At 39.2% G+C, this 16,744-nt stretch overlaps 1 protein-coding gene across 11 annotated transcripts in view; it reads left to right on the plus strand.

Annotated features, from left to right (window-relative positions):
* camta1b (calmodulin binding transcription activator 1b) overlaps positions 1 to 16,744 on the plus strand; it is a 275,440-nt gene that overhangs the window by 46,478 nt on the left and 212,218 nt on the right. The window contains exon 1 of one of the 11 annotated variants that reach the window (XM_079858259.1): positions 2,104 to 2,117. The exons of the other annotated variants lie outside the window; for them this stretch is intronic. The gene's annotated coding sequence lies outside the window, so the exon portion shown is untranslated. Of the gene's footprint in view, positions 1 to 2,103; positions 2,118 to 16,744 lie in introns of those variants that run through there. 11 annotated transcript variants of the gene reach the window in all.

The raw sequence follows: 16,744 nt of genomic DNA on the forward strand, positions 1-16,744 counted from the left end.
TCCAGCGCTTCCACACAACGGCTGTGCTCAAAGTGCACATCCGGGGGAGTTTAGGCAGGGAATGAATAAATCTAGCTTTGGTGTCGTACAGAAGTAACAAGTATTGATGAGCTATTCAGAGTGTATTTCCCAAAGGACGGGTAATTGCGCCCCGTGTGCTCTTGTACTTGAGAAACTGCATGGGCTAAAATGAGCTCCTCACGTGACGATGACGAGGCCCGTGCTGATGAATGTTCATGTCTTCTCTGATCCGGAGTCCGTGTTTGTAAAAGTCACCCTAATATAATCTCGGAGATTGGTCGGAGGGTAAGTGGGAGAGTAATTTGAACATATACATCGTTGAAGTGCAGCTTGCTGGAAGGAGGACGCTCCCATTAGCCTAACATAAGCACTTGTATTCTCACCATGCTTTCATTTTCATGCTTTCCAACCACCTTTATGGCACAGATCATTTCTTAAATTACTATTTGCATGCATTTGATTCTAATGAACGCTGTTGCGGTAATGAAATGAATAGTAGTAGGCAGGGCGGCACAGATGATTCAGCAGTTCTTACAGTATGTGAGGGAAGTGCGAAACACATCTCCTTATTGCTTTAAATTTGTATACACTGCTGATCTTTATTTTCCCAGTTGCTGTGAGGTGAAAAACTATCTCAAGGACACCTGCTAATCTTGCTTTTGCTTATGTTTTAGTTGCCGGATCCGAGCACATGGAATAATTCGCTCATCATGATTATTTCTGCGCTTATTTACAATGAAACAGGCTATTACTGTGCAGAACCTTTTCTGTTCACAATCATTAGGTGCGGGAAAATTAGATTCCTGAATCATTAGACGAGCGGGGATTTTTGTTCAAGGGGCAAGGACAATAGACTGCTTTTGTTAGCACTTCTGTCTGGGTGTAAGAAACCATCACAATTACGCACACGGAAACAGTTGTAATTATGGCGAGAGCATTCGTCTTTTTTTTTTTTTTTTTCTTCCCATTAAAGCTTCTCTGCGTTTCACCCAGGAACACTTATAGTCCACTGAACGGCAGACATTACTGGAGCTGTTTTTCATCCGGCTCGCCCTGTAAACACTATCTCATTTTGATGATGGCTTTTCACTGGTGACAAAACGGCATCTGAAAAAAGAGAGGGCGAAAAATGCCAGCTAGCAGTCTTGGGTTGTTTTATTGTTCTTTTGCAGTTGCCGTGCGCTTCAGGACTGGTAAACGTAGGAGCTGCACTGTGGCTAATCGTATTTTAGCTGTCGCAAGTGTTCATTAGCATGCGGATCCACGCCGGGCCTGGAATCAAAGGCCTGACCGTGTCCAGGAGGTGGGCTAGCTGCGCCCTGAACACGCGGCCGGTTTGTTGTTTCCGTCGTGGTTGCAAATGAATGGCTTGATGCTAATCTGCATGGGAAGATAAGAACACTGCTACAATTAAAAACACATTAAAAACAGAAAATAATCGCAAGCCCAAAACATTCCAGGCGAGTTCAATAATTACATCAAGCAGCGTATTCCCTGTTGGAGGAGCAATTTCTGATTAGACTTGAACGTAGTTTGTTAATTTCATTATGTTTGAACAATGTGGAGTAAAAAAAAAGGCACTGGAAAAAGTCTGGCTTATCCGTGCGATAAGTAACTTTTAATGTTCTCAGTGGGTTTAAAATGAAAAAAAAAACAAAGAGTCTTTTCTTACAGTAAATCTCAAAGGTAATTTATAATGGGTTAGCAGAGCATATGTAGCACAGGAAGGACAAAAGGCGGAAACGTGCATAAATTGACCAGAGCGCTTGTGTTCATAAAGCAGCCAATTTAAATGTAGTGTTGAGCTAATGAGGCTGCTTTCCCCTTTGAGCACCAAGTACTTTCCTCCTTAACTGACCTATTGTTGGCAATATTTGTTTGTTATCTTGCTGTGCTAATGACATCTAATCTCAGTTGTAGACCTGTTCCTTCTGGACTGCATGTTTTCATAAAGCTGTCTTTGGCCAGAATGCTGGCTGCATTCATTCATTTTCCCTGTACTTTTGTTCCCTTCAGAGACGACAGAGCATCTGCCATTGTGGTTTCCCAGTTTTTTTGAACTCGCCATCTGAACCTTGACCTCCATCATAACCTTGGTAACCATTTCATCTTTTATTTCTCCCATCTTTGATTCTTTGTTGTTATAAATTTCCCTGTTATGTTTGCTTTATTTAGTCATGTGCATCAGTGTTGTTTTATTTATGTTAATATGTACCCTTCCTCCCCAACCACATTTAAAGTTACAGAAGGAATATATTTTCATTATTTTATTAATTTATTTATTCATTTATTATATTTATTTACTTATTTTTTATGATGGAATTTGTGCGTTATTATGGACATTCGCTTTTTTAAATGAATTGATACTATAGCTAATGGCCAATTAATCAGCTTGTATTTTGCAAAACACATATTTATATATTTTTTATCTGTCATTTGGTTTCAGTTCCAAAATCTCCACCAATTTATATTCATAATTTTATTCATATTTACATATATTCACTTATTGATATCCATGTAAATTAATACGGCACACAGAACTGTTGTAAAAGAATGTAGTAAAAGCTGACGAGAGTGGTTGGACTTCCATGCTTAACAGATTATACTGTAGTTAATTCATTCCTGACTGTCTCCAAATCCTTAAATATCCAGGTAACAAACCAGCAACCCACTCACACTGAAGCAGATGGGTAAACACACACAAACACACACGGATGTGACAGCTGACCTTAATAAGCCCTCGTCGGGTCTGACCTCCGCATCCAGGCCTGTCCTGTGAACACAATCGAGACGGCGATCCAGACAGCTGTTTTTTATCTGCTCTGAGCTCTGCCGTCACGTACATGAGGCCAGTGTGACAGGCGCAGTGTGATGCGAAGAGGATTCAAGGGCGGCTCATCAGTACGACAGCTAGCTTGTCCTCTTATGTGATGGTTCAGGAAGCCAGGGAAGGATCGGTACAGTGGTTTTGGCGATGCAACACCAATTTGTCATGATGCTGCATGTAAGCTCTGCGTTAGTTTTGACTTCATAATGAAAATGAAGTGTCAGGCACAGTATAGGACAGGCCACAGTGCTTTACTGACTTTAATAAGCCAAGAGCATCTGTATTAAAAACTCACTGATGCCATTCACTTTCATGTTTAATTAAGAACAGTTAATTACAAAACCTAAATCAGCGGGGTCCTAAATTATGCGTCCGACATTGCTAATTATTGCTAATTATGTTTTGTACACAGTTTATCAGATTTTCTGGGTCTGAATGGACATGGTTTGATATTCAATCAGCAATCAGATGGAATTTAAGTAGGTGTCTTTATTATTCTATTATCATGGCTGAATCGGTCATAAACATTTCATGGGCCATATTTCATCCCAAAATAATAATAAAAAAAGAATATTATATTATTTTTTTCTTTGTGGCTATTTTAATGACAAATCAATTATTTATAATTTTTTATAATTTATAAAATTTGTTTTACTGAATTTTATTTATATTTGCTGGATTACATCAGTATTTCATTAAAAAAAAAAATTTCATTGAAAATTTCTAAATATATTTTAGAACAGTAACGTGAATCACTTTTTAGAATATTGAGAATTACAAGCAAACTCAAAAGAGAATTCAGGAGAATTGATTTTCATCTTCATGAAAATAACACAAACCACATGAATGACCCTTAAAGAAACTAATATATTTATACAAAATGTAACTTTCTTCTTTTTCCCGTTTCTTTTATTGGTTTTGGTGTGAAATAACCTGGGCAAGTTTTCATGAGATTTACGCTCAAATATTGGAAGAAATCACAATCATGTTTTTTCTTTTAATTGTTTAAATAAGTCCAATACTGATCTATTTCATGTGGTAAACGTGGGAAGTCCAGCATTTGGAGAAAAAGCTACAGAATAATGCTGCATGCGGAAAACAACGCAGAAAGCCGCTCCATAATATGAGGAGTTGATGTTGAAATGCCTCAGCAGTTTTCAATTTCCGACAACACCTAGAAACAGCCAAGACCCCGAGCCAGCTATTATTTCCCACACAATCATCAGCCCCATACAAACCCTCTCCTGTGACAATTTTCAAAGCCTCTCCAATATCACTGTGCCGTGCACCTACTTACAATTGCCATCAATTAGCTTTGTGTATTAATGTTCCGCTTTGCGGCAATGCTACGATGCAGCATAAAGATGCTGTCACTCGAAGGTGCATCGCTCATTTGCGAGATAAGGTAAAACAAATTGCCCCATTGTTTTATGCTGCAGCACCGGTGCAGATAGGTTTCAAATAGAGGCTGTCACAAAGCGAACACCAGGCGTTTTGAACAATAGATCAGAAAGATTTGCCTAAGCTGCGCACAGGGGTCGGATCCTTCATAATCCACCTCGACCTCTAATGCTTTCCTCACGGACACTTAGTCTTTTGAGGCTGTATTCATATAACCTTGCTGTATGGCTAAGCCGTTAGGTCAGACTGACCCGTATGACTGATGTCCTCAACGTATACGTCCCATCGGACTGGGCCCTCCGGTGTACGGCACTACAGATAGAGGTCAGATAGTTTTGATTACAATGCCCTGCTCTGTTCAAGATACTATCTGCCTTTTACCTGAGAGGAAGCTCTTTCCGCATCATTCATCTTTGCTCTTTGAGTGGCTCTGGTAAATAGTACACATTGTGTTTGTTCTCTCTCTAGGGGAAAATGGATTTAATAAATCTTTGTGATATACAACTTGTCTTATCATCGGCAAGTACCTCACTCAACCTTTTAGCATGAAAGGAAAAACATACAAGTAAGCCAGAGTCAATAATAGCATGTCACGAGTGTTTCTCTCAGTGGTGGTAGCATAGGTTTGTTTGCTCTGACCCTGTTTGGAGACTTATGAAACTAAAGTATGGATCTTATACTCTAATACAGCATTAGTACAAGCTGTACCAATGTGGTGCCCATGTCATGAACAATTTGAAGACCTCAAAGCAATCCCATTGGCTGAAAGAACTTTAAATGGGTACTCTATACAATGCCTGATTAAAAATTCCAACAAAATGATCTATGCCAGGGGTGTCCAATCCTGTTCCTGGAGATCTACCTACCTGCAGAGTTCAGTTCAGTCTGTAATTGTCAAGTGATCCTGAAAATCTTAATTAGCTTGTTTTTTGTGTTTTTGCTCAGTGTTGGAGCTGGACTTTGCTGGAAAAGGTGGATCTCCAGGAACAGGATTGGGCACCCCTGATCTCTGCCATCTGAAGTGTTTTAACATGAATTTTAACCGAATTGTTCATGACACCAGAAACTGAAATGATATACTTTTGATCTCTTGCAGGAAAGCACATTTTAGTTTAGTTTCGTATGATGAGTTTTTAAAATTCGGTGCATTTAAGTGCATAAGCATATCATTATTTATTGAGTCGTGTGATATGATGTATGCATATGCCTTGTCATAACCAGGTCTGTTGGGCAGAAAAGCTTGAGGAAATCAAATATTAGCGTGAGGTCCCTCGTGACGCGATAAGATCGCCTCTAATGATGAAGAGCCTTCGACTTCATCCCCCACCAAACAAAACTGTGTGTAAGGTTTGCCCAGCTCGCTGCGGCTCAGCAACTTTGCCAAATATTAAATATTTATTTTGCGCTCGGAAAAAAAAGGAGTGACTCTTGTGAGAACTGTAATACTGTGCACATGAAAGATGCTCTTTGCTTTTAAAGCTCAAGTAATCTTTACAAACCCCGGTCATGTTCAATCATGGCTTTGCATGCGGAAATAATAACGAACGCTGTCCAAACAGAGAATTCTCGCTCATAAAACATGCCTTTCGCTATAAAGGATGTCAGAAATTGAGATTTGATGTCATCCTAAAACTCCTAAATGACTCTTATGACAGTAAACCTGGCCGTCTGTATCCAACATGCGTACGTTTCCCCTCAGGCGGCGTGCTGAGATGCCAGACAGCTGTAAGGAAAATGTATTTGCATGGGTATCCGTCTCCATGCTTCACGCTGACGCCTCTTGTGAAGATACAGAGTTTCATCAGTTTGCTTTGTCAGACTCCATTGTAATTCCAAACCAGGTACGGGGAGGAAGGGAGCTTTAAACATTAAATCAATGAGGACTACGGACACCAATCTATGGAAAAAAGAAGGTGGGGGGGAAAATCAAAATTTGAGGCAGTTGCGCAGGGACCATCTCATTTAGCCGGAGCTCAGAGGCATGCCAAGATTAATATACCTCGCCTATTTGGTTGCATATTGCATATCCCTCCTCAACTCAAGTCTGTCTGGGCCAGCGGGCCCACAGTAGCACAGATCATTTTTAAAGCGCTTCATTATTTCACCAACCAATCTTTCTCTCACTCTTTCTCTCTCTCTCACCCAGGTCTCTCCATTGATTTAATTAGTGTGCAGAGAGAAACTGTGCGTTTGAGAAGTTACATGATCTCTATTATGTATGCTGGAGCATCATTTGGTAATCTGCACCATGTCGGCTTTCTTTATTGGCCGGCGGTGAGGTGGACTCCCAAGGAGCCTGTTGTCTGACGGCCACCGTGACCATGATAAAGTATTAGTGGGCTTTAGAGTCCTTGCTTTTCATTTTTATTTTATTCATTCATTTGCATGTGTGCGTGTAATACGGACTGTGTTTCATCAGGACCGGCTGGAGAATCGGATAAATTCCAAGATTCAGCGGACGGACCCTTGAGGAACACCTTTGCACAGAGACAGTGATTAATGCACATGACTTACCTACACTTTATTAATACTTAAGGCAACACTTCATCATCTTTCAGCAAAAATTAGTGCTTTTTTCCCCCTGTAGATATATTCGTAAGAACAGCTGTGAGCCCAAACACATGTGGGTCCATGATTTGGTCAAGAGGGGAGGAATGCTGAGTGAGTTTTCTATCCTGAACTGGTGTAGCATCTGCCTCTATGGCGTGCTGGCAGAGTTTCTGAAACAAAATGAAATGAGCTAATCAGTTTGTGCCATGCTTAATTTAATCTCCCCGGTGCCGCGCTATCGATTTGATTTTTGACTCCTGATTTGCGAAAAGCAGAAGAATAATGTCACATAGTAATGAAGGTCATGTTATTAAACGGGTGCAGCTACTGAAAGGCTCTTACAAGGTTTTTTTTTTTTTTATAAAAGCAGTTTTTTATTAATTATTTGATGTATTACACAACATTAAACTAGTTGAGGCTGATGTGAACCAAAAGATCAGACAGGAAACAGGCAATGTTTTAATACAGTTAATGAAATAATTGTTCTTTTACTTGGACTTGTTGTCGTAAGCAGGACTTATGCTTTGTACAATGTATCTAGTGAACAGAATACCAGAGAAATTAGAGGTGGGCTCTTACAACACCCTTGAAACAAATCACATAGAAAACTGCCATTCCAAGTTGGTCCTAGTAGATTTTGCAATATGATTATGTTTAAACGTGATGGTATTTTGGTGCAGCAGGTTTGTTTTGGCTGTAGGGATGAACTGAGAAACAGAGATGAAGCGGTATGGAGAAGCAGCAGTAGATACCACTGGGCTGGTGGGTTGTGAGTTAGAAGCCAGTCCAATATAAAACCTCATTACTGTGGCGTCATGGAAAATGTGTGCACTTTACACTCCATCTAGCAGCGCTTTTGCTGGATAAGCACTGTTCTTGTTTGGCCCTTTGTAAAGGCCTGTTTCATTAAGGGCAGTTTTCAGCACCATCCTTTTAGAACAGATGACACCTGCTGCCAACACCTCTACACTTTTTCTTTGTCTTGGAAACCCATTCAAGGACTGTGTGTCTGTCAAAGATGGTTTTTTAGATGTCTCTTAAGAACTGTTCAGAGAGTCATTAGCTGTGCTCCAAAATATATAGAGTTGCCTCACTTCCTAGTCCCTTCAAAGGGACCATTCAAAGAAGTAAATGTTGTTGTTTTTATTTTCATTACATTTTTAAATAATACAATACTAATAATACATTTCTGATTTCAGTCTTTATTTTAACATTTTTGGTATTAAAAAATTATGTCTCTCATTTGCACAATTTTATGAGATCAGAGGCGTGCTGTTTTGTCTTTTTCTGTGTAATGTTTGGTTGTATTTTAAAGGTACTGTGGCCTTAAAGGCACGGTTCATAGTCAACCTCAATGTCTTTCTCTTTGGAAATAGATTCTTTCATTGAAGGCGAAGAACTGAAGGCCATAAATGCATACAGTCTGAGCCTTGATGGTGTCACGAAGGAATGGTCAGCATAGTGCTGAAATGATCATTTCACGTCTTCAAAGAAAGACTCCAAGGAAAATGCAATACTGATAAAGCAGCAGTCAGTCCTGAATTGCAAATGTATATCTGGTACACAACACAACACAACACAACACACACACTCTCTCTCCCTCTCTCCCTCTCTCCCTCTCTCTCTCTCTCTCTCTCTCTCTCTCTCTCTCTCTCTCTCTCTCTCACACACACAACATTACCAAGCAAGACATTAAAAAACATGTCCTTGCATAAAATTTGCACTAATAAAGACTGCAGATGCAAAAAATGCAGCTGAAAAAAAGGTCAGCGGCATAAACTGGCTGCAATTATAACAATGGCGGCTGAAAAACCAGTCAGCATTAGGCTAATTAGCCAACAAACAAAATCTCTCCTGAGTCTGTATTTAAAACAGTGTCTGTGCTCTAGTGTGTTAGTATACCAGATATCCTCAGAGTTTTGTCTGGGTGTTCACAGACTGGCAGACTGCTACGCACTTGTCTGCAGTTGAAAAATACAAATAAATAAATAAAAAGAATAAAAAATTGAGATGATCGTGCCAGTCTTGGGCCTTAAAAGCATCCCACTGAGTTTGGCAACTGGCACTCAGCACCGCTCCAATTTTAAATGGAGCTGCTCTTTGCCCAGTCTTTCCGAGGGACATTGAAGTGTTGGATAAAGAACACATGCTGGATGGATTGGTTGGAAACTTATTCTTTATCAAGCATTTTGCATAGTCATGTTCTAATGCTTATTTACAGATATTGAGTTTACTGGCAAACTATGCAGATCTGTTGAGAATTATAAATCCTATCAAAACTATTTTGATTTTAAAGGGATAGTTCACACACAAATTTAAATTATTTTATTAATTACTCACCCTCGTGTCGTTCCAAACCCACAAGACTTTCGTTCATCTTCAGAGCATAAATGAAGATGTTTTTAATGAAATCTGAGAGCTTTCTGTCCCTCCATAGACAGCTACACAACTACCACTTTGACGTTTCATAAAGAGATCCTTTAGTCTTTTATTCACATATAAATATTCATCAACTCACACATCAGTTGTGGTAAACTCAAGCATGTTCGCTTGACGCGCAAAAATACGTTTGTTCTCACGCTTCAAGCAGGTTCGGTTGAGCTTCTGTTTATGTCCGCTGATCAATGTTTAAATGTGAATAAAGGCCTAAATTTAATCTGTTCATCATATAAAGCGATTGAGTCTCTTTAGAAAAAAAATTGCACTACTCAATTCATATGGATTAGTTTTACGATCTCTTTCTGAACTTTTTGAAGCGTCAAAGTGGTAGTTGCGTAGCTGTCAATGAAGGGACAGAAAGATCTCAGATTTCATCAAAAAGACCTTCATTTGTGTTCCTAAGATGAATGAAAGTCTTACGGGTTTGAAACGACATGATGGTGAGTAATTAATGATAGAATTTTCATTTTTGGGTGAACTATCGCTTTAAGGTTTAATAATATTATTATGATTTATTGAACGAGAAAAAGAGTCTTTTGGTTTAGCATCAGAAGGTTATTTGCACATTTTAGAAGGTTAATTGCACATTTTTCATGTAGGATTTGTTCTTACATTCAGAAGCATCTAGACATAGTGCAGTAAAAGCTGACAGCATCATAAATTAAGTTTTCTTTTTCTTTAGCCAAATGAGTTCACAGTGTGAAAAAGGCCTAGAGTAGTCCATACGCCAAATTAAAGATGGCGTGGCTGTTGAGATTACGACTAGTGTGCTTAGTTTTCGCAGATAAAATCCCCGCCTCGGTCATAAATTGTATTACTGGCTCTGGGATTCTGTTCTCTAATTGGATCCTTGTAATTGGGCAAGTGGAGCTAAACAGCCGGATTCCTGTTTGTTTATACCTCTCCCCTATATTAGTAACGTGCTGCGACTCCTCAAACAGGCTGAGGGGTCACTAGCATCTAGCCAAAGGCATAATTAGTCACTCATTCTTAGCATATGCCTCACTAGTAGCCTGGGCCAATTATTCATGATTAACTCGAGTCACAGTGCGAGCGGCTGACTCATGCCTGCCCACACCAGCTCGCTATCTGAAAGATTCAGAGCAGAGATAGAAAAAACAAAAACAAAGCCTATAGTTTTTTTTTTTTTGAGGAGATGAAAGAGGAGCCCTTGATGCGAGGGGCATTGAGCCTGCCAAGTGTCTGTCAAGTTTCTCAAGCGCCTTGCAAAGTGAGAAAATTGGTAAATAAGAATAAAAAACACTTTCGGCCCAACATTTATAGCGTTTGAAAGAAAACCGAGACCCTAATCTGTAAATAAGTGGTAGGAGAAGAGATGGAGAGGAAGAGAGGTGAATAAGAAAGACCCCTCGGATATGCTCCATATTGAATTTTCTCGACTTTGATCCGACTGATAGATATAGTTTAATTAAATCTAAATTAATGTCTCACACTTGACTTGTCAATAATAGTAGTTCTGTTTTGAACATTATACGCTGGGGGAAAAAACACTATTGAAAAGCGTTTGAAAAGATATATGTCAAGGTAGTGAAAAGTATGGGATTTTAATGATTAGCCAAACGCTTAAGGGTTGGAAATGGCTACTTAAGACTCAGGCATAAATGTGTTATCAGACCTGGGTTGTAATAAAATCGTGACTTCATTATTGTTATGAGAGCTTGTTCCACTTTCATCATGAGGCTCTAGCTGTGTGCCGTTCTGAATCTCTATTTAACTGACGCCTTCAAGTAATAAATCAGTTGTTTGAGTCAGTTAGAATGTTTAATTGCAACCTCACATTATTTATAGCTTTCAGATGCACATATATAATTATGATATTATGATGTCTGTACACCTGCAAATGGAAATGTATCTGAATCACAGCACGCTGAATGAGTTGCACAAACATGGAACCACTTTCGCAACCTATTTTACATAATGTTTCGTATTTCTGAGCGAAACGGGATATTCAACAGTAAAAATAAAATAAAATAAATGGGCAGAACCTGATTCTGTGAATCAGGAAGTTATTTGATTGTAGAAAGTGGACATTACACACCTGAATGGACCCAGATTTTTATGCAAGTTTGCATTGGTTTGTGAAGGACTACTGAACACCCATTTTTGAGAAAGATTTTGAAACCAGGACGTTGAGGTTGAAAGTCAGGTTAACCCTCCAAAGCGTAACACTATCTTTTCTAAAAATATTTGCTATTGTTACAATAACCTTTATTTAATTAACATTAACTAAAACAAACATGATTACTGCAATATTGTAAAATTTTAGAAAGGCTAGAAAGCCTAAAATGCTTACTGTACATGGTTATTTGATTTGACAGTTTAATGTTATTTGATGAAACAATGTGCACTGATGAATGATACTAATAACATGTATTAAGAAAGTAAATGGGGTCAAACGAGGTCACTTTTAAAGGCCTGTATATATAAAGGATGTGTATCAGTCTGGTTCCATTTTGGTGTGTTTAGAAAACCAATGACTTGGGCATTTCACATGAGGCTTTTCAGCTCTAGTGATCAGCAGAACGGTGGTCCAACACCCCTCTGTGCTCCGGGACAAAGGTCTGGACTCCTTCGCATGCAGCAGAGCCCAAACGGTCATGCATCATTTCCAGGCGATATTCCCCATGTTCTGATCATCCGTGCTGCTTTATCTGGAAAGACACGTTCCTGTAACCTTGACAGATTGTAGCCTTTGCACAAATGGACCAGAACTGTTTGTGCAAACTGATGTGAAATCAGAGTGTACTTTCTTAACACTAATGATGCATCAGAGCATGATATTTTTGAAAATGCTGGTTAACAATAAAAGCAATTAGAAATAGATTAGGAAAGTTGGTATTTATGCAGAGGGTGAACTTGACTTTAAACCTCCATAAACAAAAAAAAAATAGTTTTAAGAGGAAAAAAATATCACTTTATGAAATTGAAATGGGTTGTAAATGTGTTTAGTTTTGTCTTTTATGGCAGTGGGTTATTACACAGCACTGGACACTGGCAATTAACTGCCTACATTTTGCATTCGTCTAATTTAAAATGAGGTTTCAGGTCCAGCCTTGAAAGGAAAAGTGAGAGCGTCATTATATCGATGGTGAATTCCTGCCGACAAACATCCATTTTCTTTGTCATTGGTAGAGGAGAAGGGTAGCAAGAGAAAAAACAATTGTATTTTGACCTGACACCAACTCCCAGATGAGAGCTGTCATTTCCTTTAAGGTCACGGAGAAATATGGGATTCAGGCAAGTAGTTATTTGAGTTAGGAGATCGAGAGCTTGCTTTTTGTCACTGGTGTCTCTCCAGACACTTGAGCCACGTGCTTCTCTCCGTGCCCGCTGCCGCCCGGTCCGGGCTACTCGGGACCCAGCAGGGAACGGGGGCTGTGACACTGACAAAGCTATCTAAGGCTAGCACCATCCGTCATCCCCTCCATATTAGCATGAGCTATCGCACAGTCCAAAAGATGTCAGTGAACCTTATCGCCAAGGAAACCTCTCAATAACTTATTCATGATTCGCAAGGCAATTGCCCAGGCTGCTGTTTCACTTGGCAAAGTAGTCGACATTGACAAAACATTCAAGGAACGCTCGACTCGACCTGTATCCGAAGTGCTCCGGTTGGCGCCGGATATCCATCTGGTCGAAATTCTCAGCACGCTCCCCTTAGGAGGCTTTCATAGCAGGTGATGGGTTTAAGATTCTTGGCAGGGAAGCATTTTAAGAGCAATAGTGGCTGTCACCAGACAATTTCCCTTGTGGTGGGTCTGCATCTTAAAGCATTAAACCAAATGACTTCTTGGTCTGGTTCAGACAAGCTGTTTGAGCAATGGCACCGTTTGAATATTTACACTTTAATATAGAAGCTCATCTCTGGGTCTGAGCTGACCATGGGGACGTCCCGCAGATGCTTCTCTCTTTAATGTCCGACCTCAATTAAAGGCTTTTGATTGAACAAGGCAAGGCGCTGGATACTTGATTGCAATCACATATGCAAAAGCTGTCAGAGATCTAAAGCGCTTCCCTCACGCTGTGAATTATATTGTATGCTCTTTGCATTTTATGAGTGCCGTCCCCATAATGCATTGTGCTGTTATAAGTAAATATATCTGGAATGACCTTTCTCTACACGTCAGAGTTGGGACCACTGAGAATGCTTATTAGCTCACTCCTTGTGTTTTTTTCCCCCCCTTGTGCTCTCCGAAAGGTCCCGCCAGGGTGAAAGATGGAGAAAATAGATGAGGGCAGAAAGAGAGAGACTTCACCAGCTGTGTGCCTCAAACCCATTTAGTTCCAAGACGGTGATGGTTTTTCATTCAATTCCCTGACCTGCCTCTGAATTGTCACTTTCCCCTCTAGCTACACAGAATTTGACAGGATGTAGTGACTCCTTTTTTCTCCTGACATAAGTTGTTCTCAAATAGGCTTATTGTCCTTATTAAGCTCTGTGACAATTCTGGATTTGGTTTGCAAGTATAACTTTGTTTGTGTTTTACAATGGAAAATAATCTATCAAAAACCTACCTTAAATTGGACAATGACTTTCTTTTAGAGCTGCTGTACAGACAAAACAATCTCTGTTCAATTAATTTCCTATTATTATTATTGTAAAGCTGTAAAAAGCATATATATATATATATATATGAAGGTGACTTGACTTATTGTGTAAATTCCAGAACTGAGAAATCGGCTTCCTTTCTATTCATGAGTGTGAATTTAAATTGAATGGGCCAAACCCCACGGGAAGTTGAATTGGAATTTGAAGTGGAATGACTGTAAGTGGAATTTACTGAAATGCAATTCAAAGACATTCAACTCAGTTAATGCATTCTGGAAAATGAAGCGTTCTTCCACCCTGGTCCATAGAAGTTTAATACATTTTTTTTTTAAATAAGAAAAATGAACATGATGGCATTTCAAACATTTGCCTGTCTACCATAATGCCTATAAACATTTGTTTTGACATGTTTGTATTTAAGAATCAGTTAAATTACTTTTGAATTTCAAATTTCCTTATTCGAATTTGAATTTGAATTCTGCATCCTGTTTGCTACCTCATTTCAAATTCTGCAGTTGTTGTTTTTTTTTTTAAAGATTTCTCAGTTTAGTTCTACATGGTGCAGCCGGTTGCATAAACTGCTTATAGTTAGTCATCTTTTTATTTATTTTTTTTGCTTTAAAACGGGTCACCATTTTATTTAAAGTCAGTTACATAAAAATGTAGATTGTAACATTTAGAATCCAAAAGTATACCCCTTGGCAAACTGCTAGGTGGTCAGACTAGTTGAGACACAGGTTATATGCAACTGACCAGTAGTGTTTGAAATACTGTAGTCACTCTCAAACATGTGATGGCTGACGTACTGACGCATCTTCAGGTCTTCAGCATTACTAGAGCTTCCAGGTTTGTTGTAGCAAAATTGAAAACTGCAAAATTGTCCGAAAATTCTGAGCTAATTTAAGTTCAGTTTGGCACATACAGCATGGGTTTAATGTAGTTGTCACCAGTAAGTTTTCAGGAGTGAATTCAGTTCCAGAATGCAGTTGTCAGATCCATAAATGACCAAACTCTGTGTTTACAAAACGAGATTAAGCACTCGTTCTGGAGGAGTGACAACTGTATTTAGCTGCAGTGTGTACGTGACCTGTGTGCGTGTGCAATACTTCAGTGCTGTTTGCTCTACTTCAACTTCCAATTCCCACAGTCCTAGTTTCACGGTGTTCCTGAATCTGCTCTCTGACGCAACTCTCCTCCGTCTGTTGCGGCTGGGTGTCCCGTGGCGTCTTCCCTTCCTCCTCGTTGTCCCAATCCCAGTCCTTCCCGGAGCAACACAACACGCTGTTCCCTTCCGTGCTGAGATCACAGCCCCCCCACCCCAGGCACAAACCCAACCACTGCGTATTTCCCTTCCTACCTGTGAAGTGAATTCCCTCCAAAGGCACGCAAGGTAATAGAGGACATCCTTTCTTCCCCCTAGGCCTTCTCTCTGTTCAGTGTCATTGCTGTGAAAGTCTCCTGAGAAGAAGCGTAAAGCTACGCTCAGTGTGGTTGAGCATGATAAAGACACTGACAGGTTGCATGCCTTCCAAGTGCTGTGAGAAGAGAGAGACAGATATTTGTTTGCCAATATTGTAGAGTTTTCACACTTTTCAATTTGATCAGATTTATCTACCGATAAATGGCACCATTTTGTGGGTCTCTAAAGAACGGCAGCAGAACTTATTTAATGTATTGTTTGCATAATGACTTAACAGCCATTTGATAAAGAATAGCCATTCATTATCAAGCAAGAAATGTGAGGATTAATAATTAGACCCAAATCAAAGATCAAAGAAAATGAACTGACAAGCAAGTATTTTGTAAAACTTATTATATAATATAAAATTATTATTATAATTGCCATTATATAATTTTTTTGTCAAAATATTTGATTATTCTAAATGCTCACAAATCTATCGTTAACAATTATCATCGCCAATAATAACAATAATGATAAGTACTTTTCATAAATACTGTTGTGTTTTTATTGTTGTAGTCTAATGATTATTTATTAATTGTGGCAAAGAGCAGAAAGAAAACTAATTAAAATTAGTTTTACATTTTGGTTATTAAACAGTTATACAAGACTAATCTGTATCTGTATTGGTCAAAAAAAGCAATATCTGTTGATCTGTAGTTGAGATGCTGGGGGTGGAATTCTGCACAGGAAATTCTACACTTTTTGACTCGCTCACCTCTTGTAATGAATAGGATATGATCGTTTGCATGGTCTTGTTGTTTTGCTACTTGATTAGGCTTTGGTGCATTCTCTCATCATCATGTCACATTAACACAGTGTTTAGCTTAATTAGCCTAAGTGTGGGGAGGGGGTGTTAAAAATGAGTCACCGGTGGGAAAAAAAATGATGTCCACATTTAGAGACAAGTAATTAAGAAAACACTGGGTTTCAAAAATAGGCTTGAATGAAGCGATTATGGAGCTAAACAAGTGCACCTAATTACATGCTCACAAGGTGTTCATGGCAACATAGCGTTGTTATGGAAACACAGAAGTCTGCTCTGTATCCATGGAAAAAACTGACCCCAGCATTGTGCTGGAGGGCATTTCCTCATCAACACAGATACCTGCTGTGTGTGTGTGGGCATCTGTATTTACGTTATGGTATTTTTATAACCGTAAAGATATTTCTCCTAGGGTGAATCTCACAAATCCTGTCAAGAGCATATATGCCCGGGTCATATTTCACCACAAAATGGAAGAAAACAATATTTTACTTATTTTTTCAGGGTCATTAAGAATATTTTTAACTGTGACCATTATTTCATAACAATTAAGGATGTGAACCCTGAATTGCTCTGTTAGTGTGGTTCATTTGAATAAGTGTGAACGCTGCCATCCAAACCAAACAAGCGGACCGAGACTGCTGAAAAGATGAGTCTCAGTCCGCTTCCAAATGAAGTCTGGTACGGTTCAAATGAAATATGAACGCAACA

This window comes from Squalius cephalus (genome assembly GCF_949319135.1).
Source record: "Squalius cephalus genome assembly, chromosome: 22".
Lineage (NCBI taxonomy): Eukaryota > Metazoa > Chordata > Actinopteri > Cypriniformes > Leuciscidae > Squalius > Squalius cephalus.